We start from the raw sequence: 13,916 nt of genomic DNA, 5'->3' as shown, positions 1-13,916 counted from the left end.
GATATACTAAATCAGTACACTCACAGAATGGGAGAGCAGGGTACAAAAAGAAAAATCAAGGCTAACCTTCAAGTACACATTGTGATGTGCTCAGTCATGTCCCACTCTTTTCGACCCCATGGACGGCAGCCTGCCAGGCTCCTCTGTCCATGGGGATTCTCCAGGCAAGAATACTGGAGTGGGTTGTCATGCCATCCTCCAGGCAAGCACCCATTAGGGAAACGTATATGAAAACCACAAAGAGATGGGACCTCTCTGGTGGTCCAGTTGATAAGAACCTGTATTCTAATGCAGTGGACAAAGGTTCAATCACCAGTTAGGGAACTAAGACCCCACATGTCAGGAAGCAACCAAGCCTGCGTGTGGCAACTACACAGCCCATGCACTCCAGAGCCGGCACACGTCCCAACTAGAGAGAAGCCCCTCTGCTGCAACAAAAGATCCCACATGCCACAACAGCCAAAAATAAACAAACAAAAATACTTCTTAAAATCTACAATGAGGCACCATTTCACACCTTACTAGAAGGTCTATAATAAAAATGGCAAACAATAACAAAGAGAAACTAGATCACTCATACATTGCTAGTGGGACTATAAAATGGTACAGTCATTTTAGAAAATAATTTTATAGCTTCTTCAAAGGTTAAAATATAAATTTTCCATGCGTGCATACTAAGTTGCTTCAGTTGTGTCCAACTCTGTATGACCCCATGGCCTGTAGCCCACCAGGCTCCTCTGTCCATGGGATTCTCCAGGCAAGAATAATGGAGTGGGTTGCCATGCCCTCCTCCAGGGAATCTTCCCAACTCAGAGACTGAACCTGGGTCTCTTACATCTCCTGCATTGGCAGGCAAGTGCTTTAGCACTAGTGCCACCTAAGAAGCCCAAATTTGTCATAAATGAATCCAAGAGGTATGTAAATATGGATTCACACAAAGACAAGACCATAACATTTAGAACATTATTCATAATGCCCCAAACTAGAAAACAACTCAAATGTCCATCAACTGATAAACAGATAAATAAAATGTGGCACAGACACACAATGGAATACTATTCAGCAGTAAAAAGGAATGGAGTGTTGGTACATGAATTTCAAAAACACACTAAGTGAAAGAAGCCAGTCACAAAAACACATACTATATGATTCCATTTATGTGAAATCTTTAGAAAAGGCAAATCAAAAGAGATAGGAATAGATTAATAATTACTTGGGACTGGGGCTGGGAAAAGGAAATGATACAAATGAACATAAAGGATCTTTTTAGAATGATGGAAATATTCTACAATTGGATTGTTGAGGCAGTTGCAAATTTGATAAGCATCATTGATCAGGCTAAAAAAGAGGTGAATTTTATGGTATATAAATTATGTTTCAATAAAGCTGTTAAAAAAGGAATACTGAAACAGAGTTCATGGGTAAGATAATGATTTCTATTTGGACATGTTAAATTTAAAATGCTACTGGGACATAAAGAAGGAATTACCTGAAAATGCAAATCTTACATGCAGGATAACAATCAACTTAGAGATACAGGCAGTTCCTGAAGTCATTTATGCTAGTGAACTAGCTCACAGTGTGCATGTGTTGGGTGAGACAGAGGCTATGGACTGATCCCTGAAAAATACCAACATTTAATGTTTGAAAAAGGAGCCTGTTAAGAAATTATCAGAGAAACAAGAACAAACATGACCAATGGCAAGCTCTTCTTCCACAATTCAAAACGCGTATCCCCTCTATTTCTAAATTTAGCACTTTAGTCAACATCTAACCCCCAGCAATGGAAGATGAGGCTTCAGCTGTCTTACACCACCCTCTACCTCTTTGATTTGAATCTTTGATAAGTTACACTGTCTCTATTTCTTCTTTTGGTTACATCGCAATTTTAAATAACATACTCATACTTCTATGTCCTCATTAATGAACTTGAGTCAATTCACAGACTGACTTCTTAACTTTACAGCTAACTTGGCTTCCAACTTTTCTCTCCCCTCTTCCTCTTTCTGCCTTGGTAGCTTTATCTTGACTCCTACATCATGAAGGATTTTAACATTTACATTCTCATCTGTGACCCTAACAAAGTGTTTCATAACTTTGCCTCTAGATGTAAAAGTTGAAAACCAATAAACTACAGTTTTATCAATATTACTATAAATAGTAGTCACAGCAGATCCATGCTGTGTGAATATTTCCTTCTCTTGTTTCAAGGCCACAATACTTGGGCTATTCATAAGGTAATATTCCCAACAGCAAGATAAAATAGATTCTCTTCAACTCCAGATTGATTAAAATCATGCTGCATTTGAATATGTGTTTTATTTGTACCTTACTTTTCTTACACAGCTTGAGAGCTTGAGAGTTGCCTTCTTTTTGGTGGGCGGGAGGGACAACTGAAGAATACTGTGCTTTATCATAACATCTCAAATATTCAGCTGCTTTTCTAGTAGTATAGGGATTTATTTATACCAATAGCACATGATCCAGCATAAAATCAAATCTATTGAAATGTTTACTCTGTGACTTCCTAATAATTCAGGGACAGGGCTACATCATCTAATCCTTCACACACCAGGAGTCCAAGGTAGGAATTTCTTAAACCACAGGTACGTGACTGCAGAGAGTCTGCACCAGTGCACTGCTGGTGCTCAGTCCTGAGTGACCCTGGTCATTCTCCAATGGCTCTTTCAAGAACTGTGCTCTGGAAGTCAGCATCAGTGAATGGGGTCTGTACCTGGGAGCCTGGCCATGGTCTCCAGGTCCTGGTAATGCCAGTGGTTCTGTCTGGATTATTCTTGGAGACAAAGGACTTCCTGGTTTCTGTCAGCCTCAGCATCACAACTAGGCCCACTTTTCCCTCAATCTGAACTTTATACCATGTTTCAGGATTCACTTTCTTCCTGGGCACAAACACCCTGTTTAGCAGAATGGTAATTCCCAGGTCAGCACAGTGAAAGGGAGTGACAGGGCAGGCACCAGTAAACAAAGGAAGCCAGTAGGCCAGCCTCCCGGGCACGGTCCACCATGGTCCGAGACATCGTGTACAGCAACTTGGAGGTCAAGGTGCCTCCTGACCTTCACTGGCCTGTACTCCAGACGTTCCGGTTCCATTGGATCTGCTGGCAGAGGAATGGGCTTGGTAATCACTCTAGACTCTAGCTCTGCCATCAACTTTAGCTTCCACTTCATGTCCCTGGACCGAAGGTAGTAACAGGAATGAGAAGCAGAAACCACTAGAGAAAGGAGCCGTCTTCTGTTTCTGTGGCAGATGCTTTGGCTTAAGAGCTGCCACACCTGCTGGGCCTCGAGGCCAGTCCTTGGGAGGAACATGCAAACTGGTGATTAGTTATGCTTTCCTTTAGGATCCCAGGCCCCTGGCTTTCAGTTTGGGGTTGGCTCCGCATTAGCCCAAGGAGGCACAGGAAGTTACTGCATGTCGACAGTCAAGCGTGTAACCCAGGAGTGCAGGAGGAGTCAGTCTCGGGGCTGTCACGAGGACAGAATTCTCATCTGAGTAGGCATGCAACCAGTGCCTGATGGCCTGATTCAGAGGCTCAGCCAGCAGCCCCAGAGCATATTGCAATGCCCCTACCCACCCACCCTCCTGGGCCAAGTGAAGGCAGGGACAGAGCAGTTTTTCCCAGGTGGATAGGGCACACCTGGATGAGCCCTCACCTGGGCCCAGGGCTACCTCAAGGATGCTCCTCCTGGCGGTTGGCCTGGTGCCCACTCCACACAGCCCCAGCCCCGAGGCCTGCAGCCCCAGCTCTCAAATACTCAAGTTTCTTAATCGTACTATTTATTGCATGTAGTCTTCTTCCATTGTTAGACATCCCTTCCAAAACTCTATCTCTTGCTCAAATCTGGAGCTACTACCAAATTCAGCATAACAATAATAACTACTGCTTTTTTTTTTACTTTTTTTTTTTTTTTTACTGAAGTATAGGTGATTTACAGTGTTCCAGATATACAGGAAAGTGATTCGGCTACACATGTCTCTATTCTTTTTAAAATTTTTTCCATTATAGGTTATTATAAACTACTGAATACAGTTCCCTGTGTTATATAGTAGGTCCTTGTTATTTATTTATATATAGTAGTTTGTATTTGTTAATCCCAAATTCCAAATTTATCCTTCCGCTTTTCCCCTTTGGTAACCATAAGCTTGTTTTCTATGTCTGTGAAGTCTATTTCTGTTTCGTAAATAAGTTCATTTGTATCATTTTTTAAATAGTTGGATTATTTTAATAATTTTTATTTATTTATTTCATTTTTGGTTGCACTGGGTCTTCATTACTGCACATGGCCTTTCTCTAGCTGTGGAGAGCAGGGGGCTCTACTCTCTAGCTGTAGTGTGCGGGCTTCTCATTGCAGTCACTTCTCTCGTTTCAGAGCATGGGCTCTAGGCACATGGGTTGCAGCATACAGGCCACAGAGCAAAGGCTCAGTAGCTCTGGGGCACAGGCTTAGCACTCTGCAGCATGTGAAAACCTCCCAGACTAGGGATCAAACCCGTGTCCCCTACATTGGCAGGCAGACTCTCATCCACTGTACCACCAGTGAAATCCTCATGTTTTTAGATTCCATATATAAGTGATTTCACTAAAACCATATGCAAAAATAAACTCAAAATGGATCAAAGACCTAAATGTAAGACTGGACACTATAAAACTCCTAGATGAAAACACAGTCAGGACATTCTTTGATATAAATTGAAGCAATTATTTTTTTGGATCTACCTCCTTGAGTAATGAAAACAAAAACAAAAGTAAACAAATGAGACCTAATTAAACTTAAAATCTTTTGCATAGCAAAGGAAACCATAAACAAAATGAAAAGACAATCTATAGAATGGGAGAAAATATTTGTAAATGATGCAACCAACAGGGATTAATTTCCAAAATACACAAATAGCTCATAGAGCTCGATAGTAAAAAAAAAAAAAAAAAAGAAAGAAAGAAAAGAAAAAAAAAAGTTAAAAAGATTGGCACAAGACCTAAAGAGACATTTCTCCAAAGAGAACATACAGATGGCAAACACCACATGAAAAGAAGTTCAACATCACTAATTATTAGAGAAATGCAAGTCAAAACCACAATAAGATATCACCTTACACTGGTCAGAATGGCCATCATTAAAAAGTCTACAAATAATAAATGCTGGAGAGGGTGTGGAGGAAAGGTAACTGTCCTACACTTTTGGTAAGAATATAAATTGGTGGTGGTGCTGCTGATGCTAAGTCGCTTCAGTCGTGTCTGACTCTGTGCAGCCCCATAGACGGCAGCCCACCAGGCTCCTCCGTCCCTGGGATTCTCCAGGCAAGAATACTGGAGTGGGTTGCCATTTCCTTCTCCAATGCATGCATACATGCTAAGTCGCTTCAGTTGTGTCCAACTCTGTGCGACCCTATGGACAGCAGCCCACGAGGCTACTCTGGTGAGAATCCCTGGGATTCTCTAGGTAAGAATACTGGAGTGGGTTACCATTTCCTTCTCCAATAAATTGGTGCAGCTACTATGAAAAATAGTATGGTGGTTCCTCAAAACTAAAAATAGATTTACTATATTTTTGGCAATCCCACTTCTGGGAATGTATACAGAGAAAACCATACTCCAAAAATACATGCACCCCAATGTTCACAGCAGCATTATTTACAATAGCCAAGACATGGAAGCAACATCTATGTCCATCAATAGATGAATGGATGAAGAAGATGTGGTACATATACACAATGGAATACTACTCAGCCATAAAAAAGAATGAAACAATGCCATCTTGTCGCAACATGGATCATACTAAGTGAAGTAAGCCAGACAAATATGTGATATCACTTGTATGTGGAATCTAAAAAAGATCCAAATGAACTTTTTACAGAACAGATTCATATATACAGAAAACAAACTTATGGTGACCAAAGGGTAAAGGTAGGGGCAATAAACCAAGAGTTTGAGATGAGTAGATACAAACTACTATAAATAAAATAGACAAACAATAGTCAATACTGTATAATAAGCCATAATGGAGAAGAATTCAAAAATAAAATAAAAATAGTGGCCTAAGGTTGGCATGTCTCTTTTCCTCCTGGAAACAAGCACATGAGACTCAGGTGTGATCCTTGGGTGGGGAAGATCCCCTGCAGTAGGGAATGGCTACCCACACCACCGGGTTTCCCAGGTGGCAGTAACTGGTAAAGGACCCGCCTACCAAAGAAGGAGACATAAGAGATGCGATTCAATCCCTGGAGGAGGAAACAGCAACCCACTCCCGCATTCTTGCCTGGAGAATCCCCATGGACAGAGGAGCCTGGCAGGCTACAATCCATGAAGTCACAGTCGGACACGACTGAGTGACTAACACTTCAATTGCTGCAACAGCAAATTTTGAAATCAGGTAGTCTAAGTCCTCCAGGTTTGTTCCTTTTCTAGATTGTTTCAGCTATTCTAGGTCCTTTGCCTTTCTATATAAATTCTAGAATTAGCTTACCAATTTCTATTTTTAAAATGCTGTTGGGATACTGATAGTGAATGTGTTTAATCTATAGATCAAGAACTACACACGTAGAACAAACCCATATTATTTTGACAAAAGTATGAAGGTAATTCAGTGAGGAAAAGGTAGTCTTTTCAACAAATGGTGCTGGAATATTTGAATATCCATGTGCAAAACCCAGAATTATACCTTTACCTTGTAGCATACAGAAAAACTAACTCAAAATACATCACAAACCTAAATGGAAGAGCTAAAACTATAAAGCTTCTAATAGAAAATCTTTGTGACTTTGGGTTCACTTCAGTTCAGTCACTCAGTCGTGTCCAACTCTTTGCGACCCCATTAATCGCAGCATGCCAGGCCTCCCTGTCCATCACCAACTCCTGGAGTTTACTCAAACCCATGTCCATCGAGTCGGTGATGTCATCCAACCATCTCATCCTCTGTCGTCCCCTTCTCCTCCTGCCCCCAATCCCTCCCAGCATCAGGGTCTTCTCCAATGAGTCAACTCTTTGCATGAGGTGGCCAAAGTACTGGAGTTTCAGCTTCAACACCAGTCCTTCCAATGAACACCCAGGACTGATCTTCAGGATGGACTGGATGGATCTCCTTGCAGTCCAAGGGACTCTCAAGAGTCTTCTCTAACACCACAGTTTAAAAGCATCAATTTTTCGGCACTCAGCTTTCTTCACAGTCCAACTCTCACATCCATACATGACCACTGGAAAAACCATAGCCTTGACCAGACGGACCTTTGTTGGCAAAGTAATGTCTCTGCTTTTTAATATGCTATCTAGGTTGGTCATAACTTTCCTTCCAAGGAGTAAGTGTCTTTTAATTTCATGGCTGCAATCACCATCTGCAGTGATTTTGGAGCCCCAAAAAATAAAGTCTGACACTGTTTCCACTGTCTCCCCATCTATTTCCCATGAAGTGATGGGACCAGATGCCATGATCTTAGTTTTCTGAATGTTAAGCTTTAGGCCAACTTTTTCACTCTCCTGTTTCACTTTCATCAGGATGCTTTTTAGTTCACAAAGATTTCTTAAATATGACAGCAAGAGGACAGTTCATAAAAGAAAAAGTTAACAAATTAGACTATCAAAGTTTAACTTTTTCAACTAAAAAAATTAAGAAAATGAAAAATCAAGCCACAGAATGAAAGAACATTATTTACAAATCGTATATCTGATTAAAGACTTTATCCAGACAATATAAAGAACTCTTACAAATGAAGACAACCCAATTTAAAAACGGGCAATCATTTTTTTTCAACTTAGTGAAACTGAAATTAAAACCTCAACAAGATACTACTACTATCTACTAGAATAACTATAATAAAAAATACTGACAATATAGTTTTGGCAAGGATGTAGAGAAACTGGAAGCCTCATACAGTACTGGTGGAAATGTAAAACGGTATGGCCACTTCGGAAAAGTGTGGCCGTTTCTTAAAAACATCAACATACATTTATCATAAAACCCAGCAATCTTTCTCCTAAGAATCTGCCTAAAAGAAATGAAAACATATGTCCACTCAAAAGATCTGTACACAAATATTCATAGCAGATCTTTTTTTAATTTAGACACTTTGGATAAACCAAAAATGAAAAAAATTCTACTAAAAAAGTGGCATTAGAGTATGAATGGAAAGTACATGAAGAATGAACGTAAAAAAGGAAAATAATTCTAGCTGTAAAAAAAAAATCAAGGGCCAAGAAAGTTGTGAATATGGTGGCAAATCTAAATAAACACTATGTAAAAAGTAGAAATGTCCTTTGGGTTCAGCTGGTAAAGAATCTGCCTGCAATGCAGGAGACCCTGGTTCAATTCCTGGGTTAGGACGTTCCCCTGGAGAGGGGATAGGCCACCCACTCCGGTACTGGGCTTCCCTGGTGGCTCAGACAGTAAAGAATCCACCTGCAATACAAGAGACCTGGGTTCGATTCCTGAGTTGGGAAGATCCCCTGGAGGAGGGCGTGGCAACTCACTTTAGTATTTTTGCCTGGAGAATCCCCATGGACAGAGGGGCCTGGCAGGCTACAAGTCCATGGGGTTGCAAAGAGTCGGATGCAACTGAGCGACTAAGCACAGCAAAGCAATATGCAGGGAGCATTAATTACCTGAAAACAAAAGCATGAAAGTTGCTGCCGCTAAGTCACTTCAGTCATGTCCGACTCTGTGCGACCCCATAGACAGCAGCCCACCAGGCTCCCCCGTCCCTGGGATTCTCCAGGCAAGAACACTGGAGTGGGTTAGCATGAAAGTTAGCAAGGGGTAAATTAAATGTGTCCTAAGATCCTTTTATTTTGTGGGATGAGAGCAAAAGTTAGACTTTTGACTTTGGTAAGTGAAATTTTTTCACTTTTCCAAAGTGGCCATACCATTTTACATTTCTATCAGTATTGTATAAGGCTTTCAGTTTCTCTATATCCTTGCCAAAACTATACTGTCAGCATTTTTTTATTATAGTTATTCTAGTAGGTAGGTAGTAGTATCTTGTTGAGGGTTTAATTTCAGTTTCTGAAGACATTAAATTTCCATAAATGAAGAATGCATGTGGTAGTTTCTAGGGTAACTACCAGTACAATAGAAACAGTGTTTTAAATTCAAACTTAAACAAACTAGCAGAGGGGAAAAATGAAAAAAAAAAAAAAAAAGAAATCCCAAAGAAGGCAAAAGGAGAGAAAATAAAACAGATGCGAGAGACAAACGATGAATCAGATGAGATAGAGTAAACAGGAAGAAGATTTACCCCATTTCCTCTTAGGAACTCAGCCAATGAGAAAGTCATGAACTCTTTGTTTATTACAGCCTTTCCAATTTGTTTCTCCCTGTACAAAAGTGTTCTCCTTAACTATGCTGTGTGGGGACTGCACATAGATTACCATGCCTGCAGACACTGAACTGAAATTCTCTGCTGATCCCAAATAAACCCACTTTTTTTTTTTATTGTTGCTGGAAAAGTAACTGAAAGTTTATTTCTTTTAGGCAAAATGTTTGAACAGTGATATAGGTTTGAACTACATAATATTAAAAAAAACTTGAGCTAATAAAGATATGTAAAACAATGCTCCTAACAACTGCTAAATAAACTTTTTTTTTCAAGCATACAGATTTATAAAAAACATATCATCACTGAAAAGCAAGTCTCAAAAATGTTTAAATGACTGAAATCATATGGAGTAAGTTTTCTGACCATAGTGAGAATAAACTAGAAATGTTAAATGGTTCAATGAAGAAATTAAAAATATATTTTAACTCAAAACAATAAAGTAAATGGTAACAGGATCATACATATCAATTTGGGAAATATTATATATTAAAATGTGGATGAAACTAAAGCAACATTTAGAGGAAAACTTACAGCCTTAAATGCGTACCTTAAGGGAAAAAGAGGCTTACAGACGTTAAGCTAAACATCCAATTAAAAAGAAAAAGGAAATAATTCAAAGAAAGCTTAAAGAAGGAAACAAAGAACAGAAACAACAAAATGAAAAGCAAACATACAATTCAGAGAATTAACAAGGCCAGAAGTTGATTTAATCCTTAAAAAGTTTAGAAAAACTAACATTTATTAAGATTGAGCATGAAAAAAATTAAAAATTACAGGTCAATATCCTGGATGAAATAGATGCAAAAATCCTCAACACAACACTAGCAAATTCAACCAATCCAACCACTACCAATTCAACAGTATTTTAAAAGTCTTAAAGGTCACCGTGATCACATAGGATTTATTCCTGGGATGTAAGTGGTTCCACATACACGATTCAATCAATGAGATTCTCTGTATTAACAAAAGTAGATCAGTGATAGAGTAAGATAATCAGTCAGTTTAGAAATCCCACTAAGAGATTAAAGACAGAGAGGAAATTTTAAGGCAGTTTGGGAGACTGTTGCAAGCTAATGATCACTCAAGAAGAGAATCCAATAACCTAGCAACAATCTACACTACCTTGAAGGAAGACCAGGTGCATCCAAGCACCAAACACAAGTCACAAACCCTGACAGTTAAAATGCAAGACAACAGATATGGGTCTGAATCCTCTTACATTAAGTCAGAGTAGCATTTCTGCATGTAACCAGGAAAGAAATATAGGTGAAAAGGGAAAAGAAATTAGGTGAAAGGGGACATTATACCAAAACCTGAGATGAATTACCATATTTTAATATTTTTACCACCCTTTGCTAATGTACATGTGATTTAAATAGCACCGTGACAGTCCTGGTGTCTGTCATGACACGGCCAAGCAGGGCCAAAGGAGGAACTAATCATGTGAGCCTTGATGTCTGTCCAAGAATGAGGAAGAAGCTGGTCTCCTCCCCTCTCCAATTTTTCTTTGATTATAGAAATGTAGCCCTCTTTGTTCTTGGGGCTGTGCTCCTTTGCCCACCTCCCTGTATCTCTCACAAGCATCCTATGCTGATAAACTTGGTCTTTGCCTGCTGCTGAATTCTTTCCGTGATGAGCAAAAAAGCCTGAGCTTCAGTAAGTCCTGACACCAGGTGAGTGGTTTTAACCAAAAGTCAGGGGTTCAAGTCTGTTCCTAAGCCAGGGATTGTGGGTTCGAGCACAAGTCCGAATTTTGGCTAGGTTCAAGTCCCACCCAAGAAGGAGTGCAGTGTCAAAAGGAAGAATTAAAATTCTACAATCATTTCAATAGTTACAGAAAAAGCACTTGATGAAGTGCAACATCCTTTCATGATTAAAAAGTTTCTCAACAAATTAGGTATAGATGGAACATACCTCAACATAATAAAGGCCTTATATGACAAGGTCACAGCTAACACCATACCCAACAGTGAAAAGCTTTCAGCTTTTCCTCTCAGATCAGGAAGAAGACAACACAGTAGTGAAAGTCCTTGTCAGAGAAATTAGATTGAAAAATTAAAAAAGGAAGAAATAGAATTCCCTCTATCTATAGATACATGATATCACATATGGAATACCCTGAAGACACAACCAAAAAATGTATAGAATTAATCAATGAATTCAGCGAAACTGCAAGATACAAAATCAATTTACAAAAAAAACCAGTTGTACTTCTATACACTAACAACAAACTATCTAAAGAGGAATTAAGAAAACAATCCCACTTAACAAAAGAATAAAATACTCAGGAACAAATTTAACCAAGGAGGTGAAAAAGCTGTACAGTGAAAACCATAAAACACTGAAAAAAGAAACTGAAGATGACACAAATAATTAGAAAGATATTCCATGTTCATGGATTGTTAAGAATTAATACTGCTATCTCTTCATATTACCTAAAAAAGATATAGGAGAGGATTCTGCAAATGATACATTTGGTAAGGAGTAGATATTTAGAATATATGAGGGACTCAAGTAACTCCACAGCAAGAAGACAGATGACCCGATTTTTTAAACGGGCAAAGGACCTGAATGGATATTTTTCAAAGGAAGACATACAAATGGCCAACGAATATATGGGATGATGCTCAACATCAATGATCAATATGGAGGTGCAGACTGAAACCACAGTGAGATGTCACATCATACATGTTGGAATTGCTATTACTAAAAAGACAAAAAAAAAAAAACCCAAAACAAGTGTTGGTGAGGATCTGAAGAGAAGGGAGCCTTTGTGAGAAGGTAGACTGGTACAAACATTACAGAAAACAGTATGGAGGCTCCTGAAGAGACTAGAATTGGAAATGCCATGTGATCCAGTGGTCCCCTACCAAGGTATACATCACAAATGATATCAAATCTCAAGGAACTATTTGAACTCCCCCCTTCATTGCAGTGTTATTCACAACACCCAAGATAGGGAGTCAATCTATGCATCCATCAACAAATGAATGGCTGGAGTCATTTTGGTGTAGTGTATTTAACAATGAGTTGTTATTTAGCTTTAGGGAAGAAGGAGAGCCTGTCATTTGTGATAACGTGGATGAACTTCAGGACACAGCAGGGGGTTAGTGAGCCAGACACACAAGGACAAGAACTACATCATCTTACTTGTATGTGGAATATGAAAACGTCAAACTCATGGAGGCAGGGAGTGAAACAGTGGTTGCCAGGAGCTGGAGAATTCAGGAAACGGGATGATGTAGCTTAAAAAAAACCCAATGGCTAATTTCCCATCACGTGTCAGAAGAAAAATGGTATCTTTCAAGTGCTGAAGAAAAACCAAAAATTCTTCTATCCCAGAACTTCATGCCTAATAAAAACATACATATACCCATGGCTGATTCATGCTGATGTTTTGCAGAAACTAACACAATACTATAAAGCAATTATCCTTCAATTAAAAAAAATAAATTAATTTTAAAAAATTCTTCAAAGAATGACACAAAATAGAGACACTTTAAAATGAAAGGTATTTGTGGCTAATAGACCTAGCCTTACAAAAAAACAATGAAGAAATTTCTTCAGGCTAAAGGTAAATGATCCCCAACTGAAGCATGATTCCATAATGAAGACACCATGTGGTAAATTCAATATTTATGTATAATAAAAACTCTCAATCAAGCAGATGTAGATGAAGTGTACCTCAGCATAATAAAGGCCATATATGACAGGCCCTAACAAAACTCCAATGGTATTTTTTTAAATAGAAATAGAACCAATAACCCTAAAATTTGTATGGAACCACAAAAGACCCCAAATGGCCAAAGTAACCTTGAGAAGGAAGAACAAGGCTGGAGGTATCACATCCCCCACTTTCAAATTATATTACAAAGCTATAGCAATCAAAACTGTATATTATTGGCATAAAAACAAACACATAGATCAGTGGAACAGAATAGAGAACCTAGAAACAAACCAATGTATATTTGGTAAATTAATCTATAACAAAGAAGGCAAGAATCTATGAGGTAACTAGGTGTTTTCAAGGAAGAGTGAGGGAATAGGGAGGGGAGGTGAGTGGAGGCTTAGTAGAGTGAAGGAGTTGAAAAATTACAAAAAGCAAGAAGGTGCAAAGGTTTTTCCATGTGAGTCCCATCTGGGTTTATTAACTGGCAGTCATTCAAGGTAAGCTCCTACACGCCCATAGAGACTGGGAGATAGGAACTCTATCTTCAGATGCTGGCTGAAATAAAAAATAAATTCTTTTGGCAGCCTTGATTTTCCTCACACAGGCACTTTAAAGGGGGTGGGAATGGAAGGGTAGGATCATTCTAGGGATGTAGCTTCAGCTGTTAGAAGACATGCTACTGTTGTATTCAAGGTTGGGGTCAAGTCAAGAAGACAGTTTAGAGGACCCTGGCTAGAGACTGGTGAAGAAGAAAATCTTTCTTAGCCCCCAAATGTGAATCAGATTCAGATAATAGAACTGATTATTCAAGAATGAATCTAAATTTTATCTATGATATGTTGGCTGTCACATAACTGCTCTATGCCCTCTCAGTCTTTAATGAATAAGAACTGTGGATATGAAAGTCAGAGCCAAAAAAAA

The 13,916-nt window shown here is 39.0% G+C and overlaps 1 protein-coding gene and 1 pseudogene across 15 annotated transcripts in view; both read right to left on the bottom strand.

Moving 5' to 3' along the window:
• The window catches only part of NRG4 (neuregulin 4), a 105,162-nt gene that overhangs the window by 70,360 nt on the left and 20,886 nt on the right, over window positions 1-13,916 (bottom strand). The gene's annotated exons all lie outside the window — the stretch shown is intronic.
• Window positions 2,565-3,111, bottom strand: LOC110128988 (surfeit locus protein 1 pseudogene; annotated as a pseudogene).

The sequence above is a fragment of the Odocoileus virginianus genome, chromosome 16, assembly GCF_023699985.2.
Source record: "Odocoileus virginianus isolate 20LAN1187 ecotype Illinois chromosome 16, Ovbor_1.2, whole genome shotgun sequence".
NCBI classification, from domain to species: domain Eukaryota; kingdom Metazoa; phylum Chordata; class Mammalia; order Artiodactyla; family Cervidae; genus Odocoileus; species Odocoileus virginianus.
The sequence above is the reverse complement of the archived record's forward strand: the minus strand, read 5'-3'. Positions and strand labels throughout refer to the sequence as shown.